The sequence below is a fragment of the Meles meles genome, chromosome X (genome assembly GCF_922984935.1).
Source record: "Meles meles chromosome X, mMelMel3.1 paternal haplotype, whole genome shotgun sequence".
NCBI lineage: Eukaryota > Metazoa > Chordata > Mammalia > Carnivora > Mustelidae > Meles > Meles meles.
This window is the reverse complement of record NC_060087.1, coordinates 68,346,446-68,365,150: the sequence shown is the minus strand read 5'-3', so window position 1 is coordinate 68,365,150 and position 18,705 is coordinate 68,346,446.

Here is an 18,705-nt window from a genome sequence, read left to right as displayed (position 1 = left end):
TTTTTCAAAATACTTTTTAATACATTTAGAATCTTTCTTAGAATTCTACTTCTTCATTCCAATGAATAATATTCTCCCACTGTCAGTCTTATGGAAACTCTTTTTTTTTTAAGATTTTATTTATTTATTTATTTGACAGAGAGATCACAAGTAGTCAGAGAGGCAGGCAGAGAGAGAGAGGAGGAAGCAGGCTCTCCACGGAGCAAAGAGCCCAATGTGGGACTCGATCCCAGGACTCTGAGATCACGACCCGAGTCAAAGCAGAGGCTTAACCCACTGAGCCACGCAGGCACCCTGGAAAATCTTTTATTATTCATTAATATAGTTGTTCAATTTTATTCACTGCGGTGCTCACTACTAAGAAGTTCTCATATACCTCATGCAGCCCGAGAATTAGGATAATAGTACCATGTTTGAATACCAAGTCTATCTGTAAGTATTTGCAATGAGATAATATACTACAATAAAGCAGATGACTGCTACTATTATAAAAACAAACTACAGAAAAGAAAACTTCCATTTTTAGACAATAGACTGAAAAATAAGTGCTTTTGGAGTGATTATTATGTGCAAGCACTGTAAATATAGCACTATATGTGTATTATTCCACCTAAATCTTCATAACAGTCATGTAAAATAGCTATTGTTTTCCTTATTTGGCAGAACATAAAACTAAGGCACAATGTTTAAGTAAGTAACTTGATCAAGGTCATGTAACTAGTAGAGAGAGAAGCAATATTTTAAAAGTAGGTTTATTTAATGCCATTTGCTCTTAATCACTATGCTATACTGCCTCCCTGAGGAAAAAGACCACATTTTTTTTATTGTGCAATGTTAGTCACCATACAATACATCATTAGCACATTTTATTTACATCTTAAGTACTTCCAGAGTAGTTACTCAAAAAATATTTGCTGGATGAAAGAATATATAAATAAATACATTTCATCTAGGTCAAGAAACTTTCATGTATTCAAAGAATTTACATGCTCTAAGTAAATATCTTTATTGATCTTATAATTTCAGTTCCTGTTTATTAATGTTCTACCCCTACTAGTCTATAGAAGTCTGTCTAAATTCCATTAATGTCTTTCAAATTAATCTTTTAAATTATGGAAACCAAATTGAAATATTTTAAAAACAGCTTAATAGATTTCTGCATACCTTTGAATAAATGACTGTAGTGTGTGTGAGGTCTCCATGAATAAGTGGATCAGTGTAATAAAATAATATATTTTAAAGTTTTAAATCTTATTTTCCACTGAGACTATTATTTTCCTAGAAAGTGATCATCTTAACTGTCACTAATTATTGTGATGGCATTATCATCATTTGTTAATTTAGGTATTATAGAAAATTATTTCACCATACTAATTGGCCACCTACTACAACTCCAAGGTTTCAAAATCTCATAAAAAATGAATTTAAGTAAATAATTGTAAAACAAGATAGTGACAAATGCAATGAGACAAAAGCAAAGAAGCTATATGAAGAAATTTAGTAAGATAAGGTAAACCTAGAAAAATTTTATTAATCCAAAAGAAAATTTACTGGGCAACTATCATGTGTGCCAGATACCATGCACATTGTTAAAAAGACAGAAGTTAATTAACACAAGAGTCTTGAACTCAAGTATCTCATAACTTTGTAGAAATGACTGACAAACAAAAAATTCTGGTACTGACTGAGAAGTGCTACAGAAGCTGCATATAAAATAGTATGGGAGCACATCCAAGGGAAAGACTAAATCTTGAATGAAATGAGGAAATCTTGCTGAGGAGTGAACTTCTTTATCTTAAAATGTTACTTTTTTATATTGTTTGGAACATATGTATACTGAAATGGATCAAAACAAAGAAATAAACCATGGTATATATTGAAGATTTCCATTTTTATCCCCTCCCATCTGCAGCACTCTTTCCTACCCCCTATAAGAAACTGCTTTTATTAGTTCTTGTGGATAATTTCCAGTGTTTATATAAATATGTAGAAATGAAGCTATACAGCATTATCACTTCCATCCTTTTTTATTTAAAAGGTATTATACTATTCTTTTTTTTTGCTGATTTTTTTATATTTATTTTTATTTGTTTATTTACAGCATAACAGTGTTCATTGTTTTGCCATCACACCCAGTGCTCCATGCAGTACGTGCCCTCCCTATTACCCACCACCTGGTTCCTCAACCTCCCACCCCCCCACCACCCTGCCGCCCCTTCATAACCCTCTGGTTGTTTTTCAGAGTCCATAGTCTGTCATGGTTCATCTCCCCTTCCAGTTTCCCTCAACTCCCTCTCCTCTCCATCTCCCCATGTCCTCCATGTTCTTTGTTATGCTCCACAAATAAGTGAGACCATATGATACTTGACTCTCTCTGCTTGACTTATTTCGCTCAGCATAATTTCTTCCAGTCCCGTCCATGTTGCTACAAAAGTTGGGTATTCGTCCTTTCTGATGGAGGCATAATACTCCATTGTGTATATGGACCACATCTTCCTTATCCATTCATCCGTTGAAGGGCATCTTGGTTCTTTCCACAGTTTGGCGACCGTAGCCATTGCTGCAATAAACATTGGGGTACAAATGGCCCTTCTTTTCACTACATCTGTATCTGTGGGGTAAATACCCAGCAGTGCAATTGCAGGGTCATAGGGAAGCTCTATTCTTAATTTCTTCAGGAATCTCCACACTGTTCTCCAAAGTGGCTGCACTAACTTGCATTCCCACCAACAGTGTAAGAGGGTTCCCCTTTCTCCACATCCTCTCCAACACATGTTGTTTCCTGTCTTGCTAATTTTGGCCATTCTAACTGGTGTCAGGTGGTATCTCAATGTGGTTTTAATTTGAATCTCCCTGATGGCTAGTGATGATGAACATTTTTTCATGTGTCTGATAGCCATTTGTATGTCTTCATTGGAGAAGTGTCTGTTCATATCTTCTGCCCATTTTTTGATATGATTCTCTGTTTTGTGTGTGTTGAGTTTGAGAAGTTCTTTATAGATCCTGGATATGAACCTTTTGTCTGTACTGTCATCTGCAAATATCTTCTCCCATTCCGTGGGTTGCCTCTTTGTTTTGTTGACTGTTTCCTTTGCTGTGCAGAAGCTTTTGATCTTGATGAAGTCCCAAAAGTTCATTTTTGCTTTTGTTTCCTTGGCCTTTGGAGACATATCTTGAAAGGAGTTGCTGTGGCTGATATCGAAGAGGTTACTGCCTATGTTCTCCTCTAGGATTCTGATAGATTCCTGTCTCACGTTGAGGTCTTTTATCCATTTCGAGTTTATCTTTGTGTACGGTGTAAGAGAATGGTTGAGTTTCATTCTTCTACATATCACTGTCCAGTTTTCCCAGCACCATTTATTGAAGAGACTGTCTTTTTTCCATTGAATATTTTTTCCTGTTTTGTCGAAGATTATTTGACCATAGAGTTGAGGGTCCATATCTGGGCTCTCCACTCTGTTCCACTGGTCTATGTGTCTGTTTTTATGCGAGTACCACGCTGTCTTGGTGATCACAGCTTTGTAGTAAAGCTTGAAATCGGGTAACGTGATGCCGCCAGTTTTGTTTTTGTTTTTCAACATTTCCTTAGCAATTCGGGGTCTCTTCTGGCTCCATACAAATTTTAGGATTATTTGCTCCAGCTCTTTGAAAAATATCGGTGGAATTTTGATCGGAATGGCATTAAAAGTATAGATTGCTCTAGGCAGTATAGACATTTTAACAATGTTTATTCTTCCAATCCAAGAGCATGGAACAGTCTTCCATCTTTTTGTGTCTTCTTCAATTTCTTTCATGAGTGTTCTGTAGTTCCTCGAGTACAGGTCCTTTACTTCTTTGGTTAGGTTTATGCCCAGGTATCTTATGGTTCTTGGTGCTATAGTAAATGGAATCGATTCTCTAATTTCCCTTTCTGTATTTTCATTGTTGGTGTATAAGAAAGCCACTGATTTCTGTACATTGACTTTGTATCCTGCCACGTTACTGAATTGCTGTATGAGTTCTAGTAGTTTGGGGGTGGAGTCTTTGGGGTTTTCCATATAAAGAATCATGTCATCTGCGAAGAGAGAGAGTTTGACTTTTTCCTTGCCAATTTGGATACCTTTTATTTCTCTTTGTTGTCTGATTGCCGTTGCTAGAACTTCTAATACTATGTTGAACAAGAGTGGTGAGAGTGGGCATCCTTGTCGTGTTCCTGATCTCAACGGGAAGGCTGCAAACTTTTTCCCATTGAAGATGATATTTGCTGTGGGTCTTTCATAGATAGATTTTATGAAGTTCAGGAATGTTCCCTCTATCCCTATACTCTGAAGCGTTTTCATCAGGAACGGATGCTAGATTTTGTCAAATGCTTTTTCTGCATCCATTGAGAGGACCATGTGGTTCTTCTCTCTTCTCTTATTGATGTGTTCGATCACACTGATTGATTTGCGAATGTTGAACCAAACCTTGCAACCCAGGGATGAATCCCACCTGGTCATGGTGGATAATCTTTTGAATGTGCTGCTGGATCCTGTTTGCTAGGATCTTGTTGAGAATCTTTGCATCCATATTCATCAGTGATATTGGTCTGAAATTCTCCTTTTTGGTAGGGTCTTTGCCTGGTTTGGGGATCAGGGTAATGCTGGCTTCATAAAAAGAGTCTGGAAGTTTTCCTTCTGCTTCAGTTTTTTGGAACAGCTTCAGGAGAATGGGTGTTATTTCTTCTTTGAAAGTTTGGTAGAATTCCTCAGGGAATCCGTCAGGTCCTGGGCTCTTGTTTTTTGGGAGGTTTTTGATCACTGCTTCAATCTCATTACTAGATATCGGTCTATTCAGGTTGTCAATTTCTTCCTGGTTCAATTTTGGGAGTTTGTAGCTTTCCAGGAATGCATCCATTTCATCTAGGTTGCTTAGCTTATTGGCATACAACTGTTGGTAATAGTTTCTGATGATTGTTTCTATTTCCTTGGTGTTAGTTGTGATCTCTCCCTTTTCATTCATCATTTTATTAATTTGGGCTTTCTCTCTTTTCTTTTGGATTAGTGTGGCCAATGGTTTATCTATCTTATTGATTCTTTCAAAAAACCAGCTTCTAGTTTCATTGATACGTTCTACTGTATCTCTCGTTTCTACCTCATTGATCTCTGCTCTAATCTTGATTATTTCCCTTCTTGCATGTGGAGTTGGTTTGATTTGTTGTTGATTCTCCAGTTCTTTAAGGTGTAGAGACAGCTGGTGTATTCTGGATTTTTCAATGTTTTTGAGGGAGGCTTGGATGGCTATATATTTCCCCCTTAGAACCGCCTTTGCTGTATCCCATAGGTTTTGGACCGAGGTGTCTTCATTCTCATTGGTTTCCATGAATTGTTTAAGTTCGTCTTTGATCTCCTGGTTGATCCAAGCATTCTTAAGCAAGGTGGTCTTTAGCTTCCAGGTGTTTGAGTTTCTTCTGAACTTTTCCTTGTGATTGAGCTCCAGTTTCAAAGCATTGTGATCTGAGAATATGCAGGGAATAATGTCAGTCTTTTGGTATCGGTTGAGTCCTGCTTTGTGACCCAGTATGTGGTCTATTCTGGAGAAGGTTCCATGTGCACTTGAGAAGAATGAATATTCTGTTGTTTTAGGGTGGAATGTTCTGTATAAGTCTATGAGGTCCATCTGGTCCAATGTTTCATTCAATGCTCTTATTTCTTTATTAATTTTCTGCTTCGATGATCTATTTCTGAGAGAGGCGTATTAAGGTCTCCTACTATTATTGTATTCGTATCAATATGACTCTTTATCTTGATTAATAGTTTTCTTATGTAATTGGGTGCTCCCATATTGGGGGCATAGATATTCACAATTGTTAGATCGTCTTGGCGGATAGTCCCTTTAAGAATTATGTAGTGTCCTTCTGTATCTCTGACTACAGTCTTTAGTTTAAAATCTAATTTATCTGATATGAGAATCGCTACTCCGGCCTTCTTTTGAGGCCCATTGGCATGAAAGATGCTTCTCCATCCCTTCACTTTCAGTCTGGGTGTATCCTTAGGTTCAAAATGGGTCTCTTGTAGACAACATATGGATGGGTCCTGTCGTTTTATCCAATCTGCAACCCTGTGTCGTTTTATGGGCGCATTTAGGCCATTCACATTGAGAGTGATTGTTGAGAGATAGGTTTTTATTGACATCGTGTTGCCTTTGAAGTCTTTCTGTCTATAGATTGTTTCTGTATTTCTGTTCAATGATATTCTTAGGATTTTTTCTCTCTTATAGGACCCCCCTTAATATTTCCTGCAGTGTCGGCTTGGTGGTTGCATAGTCTTTTAAGCCTTGCCAGTCTTGGAAACTCTTTATCTCTCCATCCATTTTAAATGTCAGTCTTGCTGGAGAGAGTATTCTTGGTTGCATGTTCTTCTCATTTAGTACTCTGAATATATTTTGCCAGCCCTTCCTGGCTTTCCAGGCCTCTGTGGAAAGGTCTGACGTTATTCTAATGGGCTTTCCTCTGTATGTAAGAAGCTTCTTTGTCCTAGCTGCTTTTAAGAGGGTCTCTCTTGAAACAAAATTCCCCATTCTAACGATAAGGTGCCGTGAGGACTTTCGAGAATCTAAAATCTTGGGAGGAAATCTTTCTGCCTCTAGTACATGAACGTTGTTTCCATTCGTGAGATTGGGAAAATTTTCATAGACAACTTCTTCCACTATATCTTCTAGACTTCTTTCTTTTTCTTCCCCTTCAGGGATTCCAATAATTCTGACGTTGGAACGTTTCATGGCATCGTTTATTTCCCTGATTCTGTTTTCGTGGCTTCTGAGCTGTTTGTTCCAGGCTTCCTCCTGATCCTTTCTCTCTATCTCTTTGTCCTCCAGATCACTAATTCTATCTTCTGTCTCAGTTACCCTAGCTTTTAGAGAATTTAGATTGGATTGGAACTCATTGAGAGCATTTTGAACATCATCCCTGGTGGCTTTCAGTTCTGCCCTAACATTGTGAACATCATCCCTGGTGGCTTTCAGTTCTGCCCTAATCAATTCTGTTTGGTCATCCATGGCTTTCTCCAACCTAGCTATTGCCTGGATAATTGTTAGTCTGAATTCCTTTTCTGACATATTGTCTATGTCGATAGCCATTAGCTCTGTTGCAGAAGGTCCATCCTCTGTATTTTTCTTCTGTTGGGCATTCCTCCTCCTAGTCATTTTGGTAAGAGATGACTAAACAGATGCAGCTGGACTTATCGATTGTGGTGCAGTCAATGTGCACCCTGGAACGCTTCTGTGCAATCAGGATTCCCCACCCAAATGAGAGAAAAACGAGAAGAAAAAGAAATAGAGAAGAAGAAAGAAAAAAAAAGGGGAAAGAAAAAAGGAAAAAAAAAAGAGAGAGAGAGATAGGAAAAAAAGGGAAGATACAAGAGAAGGCTCAGCCCAAATGGGCCACAAGGTAAGATTTGTGGAGTATACAAACAAAAACAGACAGACAAAAAGAGTGATAAAAGTATATGACTAGAGAAAAAGTATATATAATCAAAAAAAAAAAAAGGGGAAGAACCTCATCAGAAAGAACCCCAAGTATAAGGTTTATATATTATCAGGACAAACACAAATTCACAGAAACACTGACAGAAGGAAAAATTGGGAGAATGGTTATAGATTCTCAGTGTGGGTGAGGAAGGTTATTTTGATTCTTCCTGAAGGTATCTTGATGTTTTTGTTAAGGGACTCAACTTTCCTAAGTTACAGGGGGATTAGAAACTGGTTTGCCTATAGGGGTAGCATTGATTGGGGAAAGGGGATTACCTTGCAGTCTAACTCTATATGTATAGTAGAAAATAAAAATTAAAAAAGAATAAACTAGACTAAACTAAGTTAAAATTAAAAAAGAATTAAAAAATAGAAAAACAAAAGAAAAACACGGGTGTATGTATCAAAAAGTTCAGGTTAGAAGGTTATTAAAGAATTTGATGTACTGGACATCTCGGTGTGATGGTAAATAGGTTAAAAAATTATCTGTATGTATAAAAAAAAAAAGAACCAGAATATTGGTAAAGAGTTAAAAATAAAAGTTGTATTTATGAAGTAGTGGTGATTGTTCTCTTGTAGTCTTTTTTTTTTTTTTTCTTCCTTCCTGGTTGGTTTTCTGGGGGAGGGGCCTGCCACGTGGGTTTTCAGACAATGATGTTCCCTGAGTTAGGTCCTCCTGCTCCCCTCAAGGGGGTGAGCTCTTTTTTTTTTTCAGGAAACTGTTTTTTTCAGCCTTTTGTTCTCTGGGGGTTTTTATGTTCTTTCATCTGCTTTCTCTCGCCTTGACAGCTTTTGATGGTTTTTGGAGGTTTAGAGGAGAGCAAACAGCACCCCGACCTCCCTCTCAGAGAGAAGCCTCAGACTGTTTTGCAAAAGCTGCTGGCAGAGTCGGTTCTGAGTCACTGTCCCTGGGGATGCAGGAGCTCCTCGTTGTACCCAAAACCAGGGCAGCGGTGGCTGTCTAGGCAGCTCCAGACCGCCGGAGAGGTTCGGAGCAGAGATCGCACACTGAGATTTTCCCGCTGTCCCGGGCTAGGAATGTCTGGTTTTAGGGCTGCCAGAGCTCCAGGCTAGCGCCTATGAGCACCTATCCCAAGGGAGGGTGTGGGACGCGCGCGTTTCAGGATTGCCGTCTGGCCAGGCTCCCAGCCCCTCACGGGAGCCAGACCCCACTCGTTCTGGGGCGTGCTGGCATTCAGGTGCACTGGCTGCTCAGGGATGGAGACCTGATTTCTCCGCCGCACTCTCTCTGGCTCCGCGCCAGGGGAGGTTGTCCTGGGTCCGGGGACTTAGGTCCCTGACCCTAACTGCCCAGGTTCCCACTATTACCCCCCGTGATCCTTTGCTGTTTGTTTTTTGAGTGCTTTCAACCAGACTCCAAGTTAATGCTGGTCCCCAGACGCAGAGCACTCTTGTGTTGGGGTGTTACTTTCCCATCGGTCACCTTGGTGGCTCCCTCCCCCTTTTGTTTATCTTCTGATATCAGTGGGACGTTCCCAGTCTGCTTTACCTGCCACTGGCGTCTTCTGCTCCTGTAGAGATCCAGATGTGTATAATTCTGATCTCAGGCTGATTTCATGGGTGGTCGGAGTTCTTTGGTAGGTAATCAGCTCACTTTAGGGTACAGGTTGAAATGGTGCCTCCTCCTACTTCCCCGCCATCTTGACTCACTCCCGTATTATACTATTCTTTTTCTTACTTTTTTTTCCACATTACTATATATCCTAGAAATCATCTTGTATCAGTATATATAGAGGTTATTCTTGTTTTTTAAGCAGAAGAACAGTACTCCATTGTATGTGTGTATCTACCATAATTTACTTAACCAGCTTGTTAGTGATGGACATTTTGGTTATCTCCAATCTTTTATTACTACACACAGGTCACCAATTAATAGTTTCATATGCATATGAAGGTATATCTTTAGACATAAATTCTCATTAGGATTGCAAATTCAAAACATAAATTTATTTGTATTTTTGATAAACATTATCAAATAATCCTCCCTAAACATTGTTCTATCAAAATATATGAGAATGCTTATTTCCCAAAGCTGATTAGTGACAATTCTTTCTCATTGTAGTTCATTTCATATTTCCCTAATGATTAGCTATTGTCTGTGATATGAGCTACAAATATTTTCCAGCTTTACACTATTCATTTTAAAATTTGTATTATTTTTTTAATCATGCAGAAGTAATCTTTTTTTCTAGAAGTAGTTGACATTATCAATCTTTTCTTTTTTGGCTTACAGATTTTTCAAAACTATTTTAATTAATTAACACGTAATATATTATTGGTTTCAGAATCATAGGCCTGTGACTCATCAGTCTTATATAATCCCTAGTGCTCATTACAACACATGCTCTCCTTAATGTCCATCACCCAGTTACCCCATCACTCCACACCCTTCCCTCTAGCAATCCTCAGTTTGTTTCCTATGATTAAGAGTCTCTTACCGTTTGTTTCCCGCTATGTTTCCATCTGTTGTATTTTTCCTCTATTCCCCAATGATTCTGTTTTGTTTCTTAAAGTCCACATATCGGTGAGATTATATAAAAATTGTCTTTCTCTGAATGACTCATTTCGCTTACCATAATACCCTCTAGTTCTATGCAGGTCCCTGCAAATGGCAAGATTTCATTTTTTTGATGTCTGGGTAGTATTCCATTGTATATATATTACACATCTTGTTTATAAATTCATCTGTCATTGGATATCTGGGCTCTTTCCATAGTTCGGCTATTGTGGATATTGCTGCTATAAATATTAGGGTGCATGTGCCCCTTCAGATCACTATATCTGTGTCTTTTATGTTAATACCCAGTAGTACAATAGCTGGGTCATAGCGTAGCTCCATTTTCAACTTTTTGAGGAACTTCCATACTGTTTTCCAGAGTGGATGCACCAGCTTGCATTCCCACCAACAGTGTAAGAGGATTCCCCTTTCTCCTCATCCTCACCAACACCTGTTGTTTCCTGACTTGTGAACTTTAGCTATTCTGACTGGTGTGAGGTGGTATCTCATTGTGTTTTTGTTTTGTATTTCCTTAATACCAAGGGATGGTGTGCATTTTTTTTTCATGTGTCTGTTGGCTATTTGGATGCCTTTGAAGAAATGTCCATTCATGTCTTCTGCCCATTTCTTAACTGGATTATTTGTTTTTTGGGTGTTGAGTTTGATAAGTTCTTCATAGATCTTGGATACTAGCCCATTTATCTGATGCATCATTTGCAAATATCTTCTCCCATCCTGTCAGTTGTCTTTTGGTTTTGTCAACTGTTTCCTTTCCTGTGCAAAAGGCTTTTTATCTTGTTGAAGTCCCAATAGTTGATTTTTGCCTTTGTTTCCCTTGCTTTTGGAGATATGTCTAAGAAGAAGTTGCTGTGGCCAAGGTTGAAGAGGTTGCCGCCCGTGTTGTTCTCTAGGATTTTGATGGATTCCTGTTTCACATTGAGGTTTTTCATCCATCTGAGTCTATTTTTGTGTATGGTGTAAGCAAATGGTCCAGTTTCATTCTTTTGCATGTAGCTGTCCAATTTTCCCAAAACAAATTGTTGAAGAGACTGTCCCTTTTCCATTGTATATGTTTTCCTGTTTGTTGAAGATTACTTGACCATAGAGTTGAGGGTCCATGTCTGGGATCTGTATTCTGTTCTATTGATCTATGTGTCTGTTTTTGTTCCAGCACCATATTCTCTTGATGATTAAGCCTTTGTAATAGAACTTCATGTCTGGAATTGTGATACCACCAGGTATGGTTTTCTTTTTCAACTTTCCTTTGGCTATTTGGGGTCTTTTCTGGTTCCAAACAAATTTTAGGATTATTTGTCTCAGTTTTGTGAAAAAACTTGATGGTATTTTTTTTTTTTAATGGTTTGGGTATTTATTTATTTATTTTTTTAATTAATTAATTTATTTTTATTTGCTTATTTACAGCATAACAGTGTTCATTGTTCTGGCATCACACCCAGTGCTCCATGCAGTACGTGCCCTCCCTATTACCCACCACCTGGTTCCTCAACCTCCCACCACACCCCACCCCCTCTCGCCGCCCCTTCATAACCCTCTGGTTGTTTTTCAGAGTCCACAGTCTCTCATGGTTCATCTCCCCTTCCAGTTTCCCTCAACTCCCTCTCCTCTCCATCTCCCCATGTCCTCCATGTTATTTGTTATGCTCCACAAATAAGTGAGACCATATGATACTTGACTCTCTCTGCTTGACTTATTTCGCTCAGCATAATTTCTTCCAGTCCTGTCCATGTTGCTACAAAAGTTGGGTATTCGTCCTTTCTGGTGGAGGCATAATACTCCATTGTGTATATGGACCACATCTTCCTTATCCATTCATCCGTTGAAGGGCATCTTGGTTCTTTCCACAGTTTGGCGACCGTAGCCATTGCTGCAATAAACATTGGGGTACAAATGGCCCTTCTTTTCACTACATCTGTAAAAACTTGATGGTATTTTGATAAAGATTTCATTGAATACATAGATTGCTCTAGGTAGTATAGACATTTTCAAAATATCTATTGTTCTTCCAATCCATGAGCATGGAACATATTTCCATTTCTTTGTTTTATCCCCAATTTCTTTCATGAGTGTTCCATATTTTTCTGAGTACAGAATTTTTACCTCCTTGGTTAGGTTTGCTCCTAGGTATCTTTTGTTTTGGGGTGCAATTGTAAATGATATTGACTCCTTAATTCCTCTTTGTTATTTCTCATTTCTTGTGTATATAAATTCAATTGATTTCTGTGAATTGATTTTATATCCTGCCACTTTGAGGAATTCCTGTCTGAGCTGTAGATATTTTGGGGTGAATTCTTTTGGGATTTCTGCATAAAGTATCATATCATCTATGAAGAGTGAGAGTTTGACTTCTTCTTTGCCAATTCTGATGCCTTCTGTTGTTGTTCTTGTTGTTATTGTTGTCCTTGTTGTCTGATTGCTGAGGCTAGGACTTCTAGTACTTTGGTGAGCAGCAGTGGTGATAGTGGACATCCCTGTTCTGTTCCTGACCTGATCTTAGGGGAAATGTTCTCACTTTTTCCCCATTAAGAGTGATAGTGGCTGTGAGATTTTCATATATAACTTATAGAATATTGAGGGATGTTCCCACTATGCCTACACTGTGAAGAGACTAATCAAGGAAAGATGCTGCATTATGTCAAGTGTTTTTTTTTTTTCTGCATCTATTGAGAGGATCGTAAAGTTCTTGTTCTTTCTTTTATTTGTGTAGTGTATCATACTGATTAATTTGAAGATGTTGAACCACCCTTGTAGCCCAGGAATAAATCTCACTTGGTCATGGTGAATAATCCTTTTAATGTACTGTTGGATCCTATTGGGTAATACTCTGGTGAGAATCTTTGCAATCTTTGCATCCATGTTCATCAGGGTTATTGGTCTGTAATTCTTTTTTTTTTTTTTTTTTTTTTTTTTGTTGTTGAGTCTGTGTCTGGTTTGGGGATCAAGGTAATGCTGGCCTCATAAGAAGAGTCTAAAAGTTTTCCTTTCATTTCTATTTTTTTGAAAGAGCTTCAGAAGAATAGTTATTAATTCTTCTTTAAATGTTTGGTAGAATTCACTTGGGAAGCCATCCGACCTTGGGCTCTTGTTTGTTGAGAGATTTTGGTTATGCCTTCAATTTCCTTTCTGGTTATGGGTTTGTTAAGGTTTTCTATTTCTTCCTGTTTCAGTTTTGGTAGTTTATACATATCTAGGAATGCATCAATTTCTTACAGATTGCCTAATTTATTGCCATATAGTTGCTCATAATATGTTCTGATAATTGTTTGATTTCTTTGTGATCTCTCCTCTTTCATTCATGATTTTATTTATTTGGACCCTTTCTCTTTTGTTTTTGATAAGTCTGGCAAAGAGTTTCTCAATCTAATTCATTCAAAGAAACAACTCCCCATTTCTTTTTTTTGGGGGGGGGGTTTGATACATTTTTATTTAAGGATGAGAAAACCATAACATGTGAAGAATATGAACTCACACAGTGACAACAATCACAGTGTGGAAACTTGGAACAATTATTTTTAAGATTGCTATGAAGTATGAAGACTCAGAGGAACCAGACTATGGACTCTGAGAAATAAACTGAAGGTTATATTGGGGAATGGATTGAGGGAATGGGTTGGTTTGGTGATGGGTGTTGAGGAGCACACATATTGCACAGAGCACTGGGTGTTATATGCAAACAATGAATCATAGAACACTACATCAAAACTAATGATGGGGGCGCCTGGGTGGCTCAGTGGGTTAAGCCGCTGCCTTCAGCTCAGGTCATGTTCTCGCATCAGGCTCTCTGCTCAGCAGGGAGCCTGCTTCCCTTTTTCTCTCTCTCTGCCTGCCTCTCTATCTACTTGTGATCTCTCTCTGTCAAATAAATAAATAAAATCTTAAAAAAAAAAACTAATGATGTACTATATAGTGTTCCAAACTATGGAAAGCACCTAGATGTCCATCAACAGATGAATGGATAAAGAAGATGTGGTATATATACACAATGGAATACTATGCAGCCATCAAAAGAAATGAAATCTTGCCATTTGCGATGACGTGGATGGAACTAGAGCATATCATGCTTAGTGAAATAAGTCAATCAGAGAAAGACAACTATCATATGATCTCCCTGATATGAGGACATGGAGAAGCAACATGGGGGGTTAGGGGGATAGGAGAAGAATAAATGAAACAAGATGGGATTGGGAGGGAGACAAACCATAAATGACTCTTAATCTCACAAAACAAACTGGGGGTTGCTGGGGGGAGGTGGGATTGGGAGAGGGGGAGGGGGCTAGGGACATTGGGGAGGGTATGTGCTATCATGAGTGCTGTGAAGTGTGTAAACCTAGCGATTCACAGACATGTACCCCTGGGGATAAAAATACATTATATGTTTATTAAAAAAAATTTGGAAGGGGAGGCAAACCATAAGAGACTATGGACTCTGAAAAACAACCTGAGGGTTTTCAAGGGTCAGGGGTGGGAGGTTGGGGGAACAGGTGGTGGGTAATAGGGAGGGCACATATTGCAACTCCCCATTTCTTGATCTGTTCTACTTTTCCTTTGATTTCTATTGCATTGTTTTCTGCTCTGATCTTTCTTATTTCTCTACTCTTGCTTGGTTTAGGCTTTATATGCTATTTTTTTCTCCAGCTCCTTTAGGTGTAAGGTAAGGTGGTGTATTTGAGACCTTTCTTGTTCTTGAGAAAGACCTGTATTGCTATACACTTCCCTCTTAGGACCACATTTATTGCATTCCAAAGGTTTTGAACACTTGTGTTTTCATGTTCATTTGTTTCCATGGTTTTTTTTTAATTTCTTCTTTAACTTACTGGTTGACCCATTTTAGTAGGATGCCTTTTAGCCTCCATATATTTGAGTTCTTTCCAAATTTCCTCTTGTGATTGAGTCCCAGTTTCAAAGCATTGTGGTCCTAAAATATGCAGGGACTGATCCCAATCTTTTGGTACCATTTGAGATATGATTTGTGACTCAGTGTGTGAACTATTCTGGAGAATGTTCCATATGTAGTTGAGAAGAATGTGTGTTGTGTTGATCTAGGATGGAATATCTATGAAGTCCATCTGGTCCAGTGTGTCATTCAAAGCCTTTGTTTCCTTGTTGATCATCTGCTTAGATGACCTGTACATTGCAGTGAGGGGGATGTTAAAGTTCCCTCCTATTATTGTATTATTATCAATGTGTTTCTTTGGTTTTGTTATTTAACTGGGTTATATAATTGGCTCCTCCCATGTTAGGGGCATAAATTTTACAGTTGTTAGATTTTGTTGGATAGATCCTTTAATTATGATACAGTGTTCCTCCTTATCCCTTATAATGGACTTTGATTTAAAATCTAATTTGTCTGACATACAGATTGCCACCCCAGCTTTCTTTTCATATCCTTAGCATGATAAATGATTTTCCAACCTCTCATTTTCAATCTGGAGGTGTATTTGGGTCTAAAATGAGTCTCTTGGGGCACCTGGGTGGTTCAGTGGGTTAGGCCTCTGCCTTCAGCTCAGGTCATGATCTCAGGGTCCTGGGATTGAGCCCCGCATCAGGCTCTCTGCTCAGCAGGGAGCCTGCTTCCCCCTCCTCTCTACCTGCCTCTCTGTGTACTTGTGATCTCTCTCTCTGTCAAATAAATAAATAAAATCGTTAAAAATAAATAAATAAATAAAATGAGTCGCTTGTAGACAGCATATTGATGAGTCTTGCTTTTTTTTTAAATCCAATCATACCCTGTGTCTCTTGACTGTAGATTTTAGCCCATTTACATTTAAAGTAACTATTGAAAGATATGAATTCAGTGCCATTGTATTACCTGTCAAGTGACTGTTACTGTATATTGTCTCTGTTTGTTTGTTTGTTTGTTTGTTTTTTCTGGTCTGTTACTTTTGGACTCTATCTTTGCTTAGAGAATCAATTTTAATATTGCTTGTAGAGCTGGTTTGGTGAACACAAATTCTTTTAGATTTTGTTTGTCCTGGGAGATTTTTATCACTCCTTCTGTTTTCAATGAGATTCTAGCTGAATAAAATATTCTTGGCTGTATATATTTTTCTCATTGCACCCTAAATATATCATGCCAGTCCTTTCTGACCTGCCAGGTATCTGTGGATAGGTCAGCTGCCAATCTAGTTTATAACCTTGTGGGTTACAGACCTCTTGTTCCAAGCTGCTTTCAGGATTTTTTTCTTTGTTTCTGAGATTTGTAAGTTTCACTATTATATGTCATGATGCTGACCTATTTTTATTAATTTTGAGGGAGTTTCTATGTGCGTCCTGGATTTTGATGTCTGATTCCTTCCACACATTAGGGAAGTTCTCCGCTATAATTTGCTCTGTTATATTTTCTGCCCCTCTCTTTCCTCTTTTTCTGGGATTCCACTTATTCTGATATTGTTTTGCTTTATGGTATCACTTTGTCTTGAATTTTCCCCTTGTGATCTAATAGTTATCTTTATTCTTCTCAGCATCTTTATTTCCATCTATTTATATAACTAATTCTCTATTCTGCCTCATTAATCATAGGAGTTAGAACCTCCATTTTTATTGCATCTCATTAATAAACTTTATGATTTCAATTTGGTTAGATTTTAGTTCTTTTATTACTACAGAAGGAGATTCTTGAGTGTCTTCTATGCTTTTTTCAAGATTAGCCAGCATCTTTTTAATTGTTATTCTGAACTATGGATCTGACATCTTATTTATATCCATTCTGATTAGGTCCCTTGCAGCCTAGTTCTCTTTTTTGAGGTGCAGTTTTTCCATCTTGTCATTCTGTCAAGGGAAGAATCGATGAAGGAGAGAACAAAATAATAAAATGACAACAAAGACCCTAGAAAAATATACACTAAACAAATCAGAAGAGACCCAAAACAAGAAGAAAAAAATTAAAAAAGAGAATATAATCTAACACGTGACTAGAATAGAGAAATACACTGGATTCTGTGTGTAGTTTGGTCTGTTAGAAAACTAGATTCCAAAATTGTAAAGAAAAGAAAACTTATATGTGTACAGAAATGAAATTAAATACAATGAAAGGATAGAATGTAACTGTAAAAATGGATTCTAAAAGACAAGAAAAAACAAAAGAGGAGAGCAAAAAAAAAAAATACCACAACGACAACAAAAAGAAGGAATATAAACAGACTTGTGAACAGAACAGAGCAATACCTTATCTCCTGAGTGTATTTTGTCAGTTGGTTAGAAAAACTACATATCAAAATTATAAATTGTAAAGAAACAAAATATTACACATACAAAAATAAAATCAAATACATAGAAAGGATAGATCATGCCTTTCAAGATGAAAATTAAAGAAGACCTTAGCAAAACAAAAATAAAGAAAGAAAACAACAACAAAGAGAATATGATCAGACATGTGAATGGAAGAGAGCCATGCAATAGATTTCTAGTGAATTTTGGTCTGTTAGAAGAAACTACATCCTAAATTTGTTTATATATATATATATATATATATATATATATATATATATATATATAATTAGGTACAACAAAGGGATAGAATATAACTACAAAAATGAAAGCTAAAAATATTTTAAAAAGGAGTTGATAAAATAAGAAAATATTTGAAAACAGAAAGAAAAAAGAATTAAGTTGAATTAAGTTGAAAGACTAAAGAATCATGGAGAAAAAAAGCCCTGAAATCTATGTGCTGCATTCCCTTAGGTCTGGAGTTTTATGTTTCTCATTGATTGGTAAATTGATCTTGGCTGGATGTTCTTGCTGATCTTCTGGGGGAGGAACCTGTTGCATTGATTCTCAAGTATCTGCTCCAGGCAGAACTGTGTCACCCTTGCCAGATGGCCAGGGTAAGTAATCTGCTCTGGTTTGCTCCATGTGGCTTTTGTTCCCTGAAGGCTTTCTGTAAAGCTTTAGAGGATGAAATAAAAATGGCGGTCTCCCTATCTCTGACCCTGGAGCTGAAAGCTCTGGCTCCACTCCTCAGTGCATCAAGGGAAAAGCAATCACTCCCTGGTCCCTGGCCACACTCTGTGCTCACCCAATCTGTGACAAAGTTATTCTATCTCAGGCACATGACCCTGTTCCGAGGCTCCAAACCCTGTAGACTATTGTGGTGTGCTCCTGTGCCACTCTTTCAGGGGCAGAAGGAGGGTGTTGCTGGTTATTCCACTTGTTGGGATCCTGCTTAGAGAGCAGTCACCTGACAATGCCACAGTCACTGTTTATGGCAACCCAAGTTGAGAGCCTACTCCTGGGCTCACTAATACAGCCAGCTTCCCTGTTCTGATGTCTGGAAGCTCTGCTGCACTCAGACACCCCTGGTCTTCTTATGCCCTGAGGATCCAGAGACCACACAGTCCCAGCTTGTGTTCCATCTCTGCTTAGTAGCCTGAGCAATGTCCCTCACCAGAGCAGACTTCTAACAATTCCAATTTTGTGTTCCACTATTATATCACTTGCTGCTAGCCAGCTGTTTGAGGCTTCCTCCCTGCTGTGGTCTATCTTCTCATATATTGCCTTGATTTGCTGAAAGTGGTCATGTTTTTTATTGTTTTTGTTTTTTTTGTTGTTGTTGTTGTTTTGTTTTGTTTTGTTTTCATCTCTAGAGTTGCAGCTCTTCTTTTCTTTGCTCTGTGGTTGAGTTGGCAGGTGTTCAGAATGATATGCTATTCCCCTGCCATCTTTGACTCTTCCCCTGGGTTACAGAT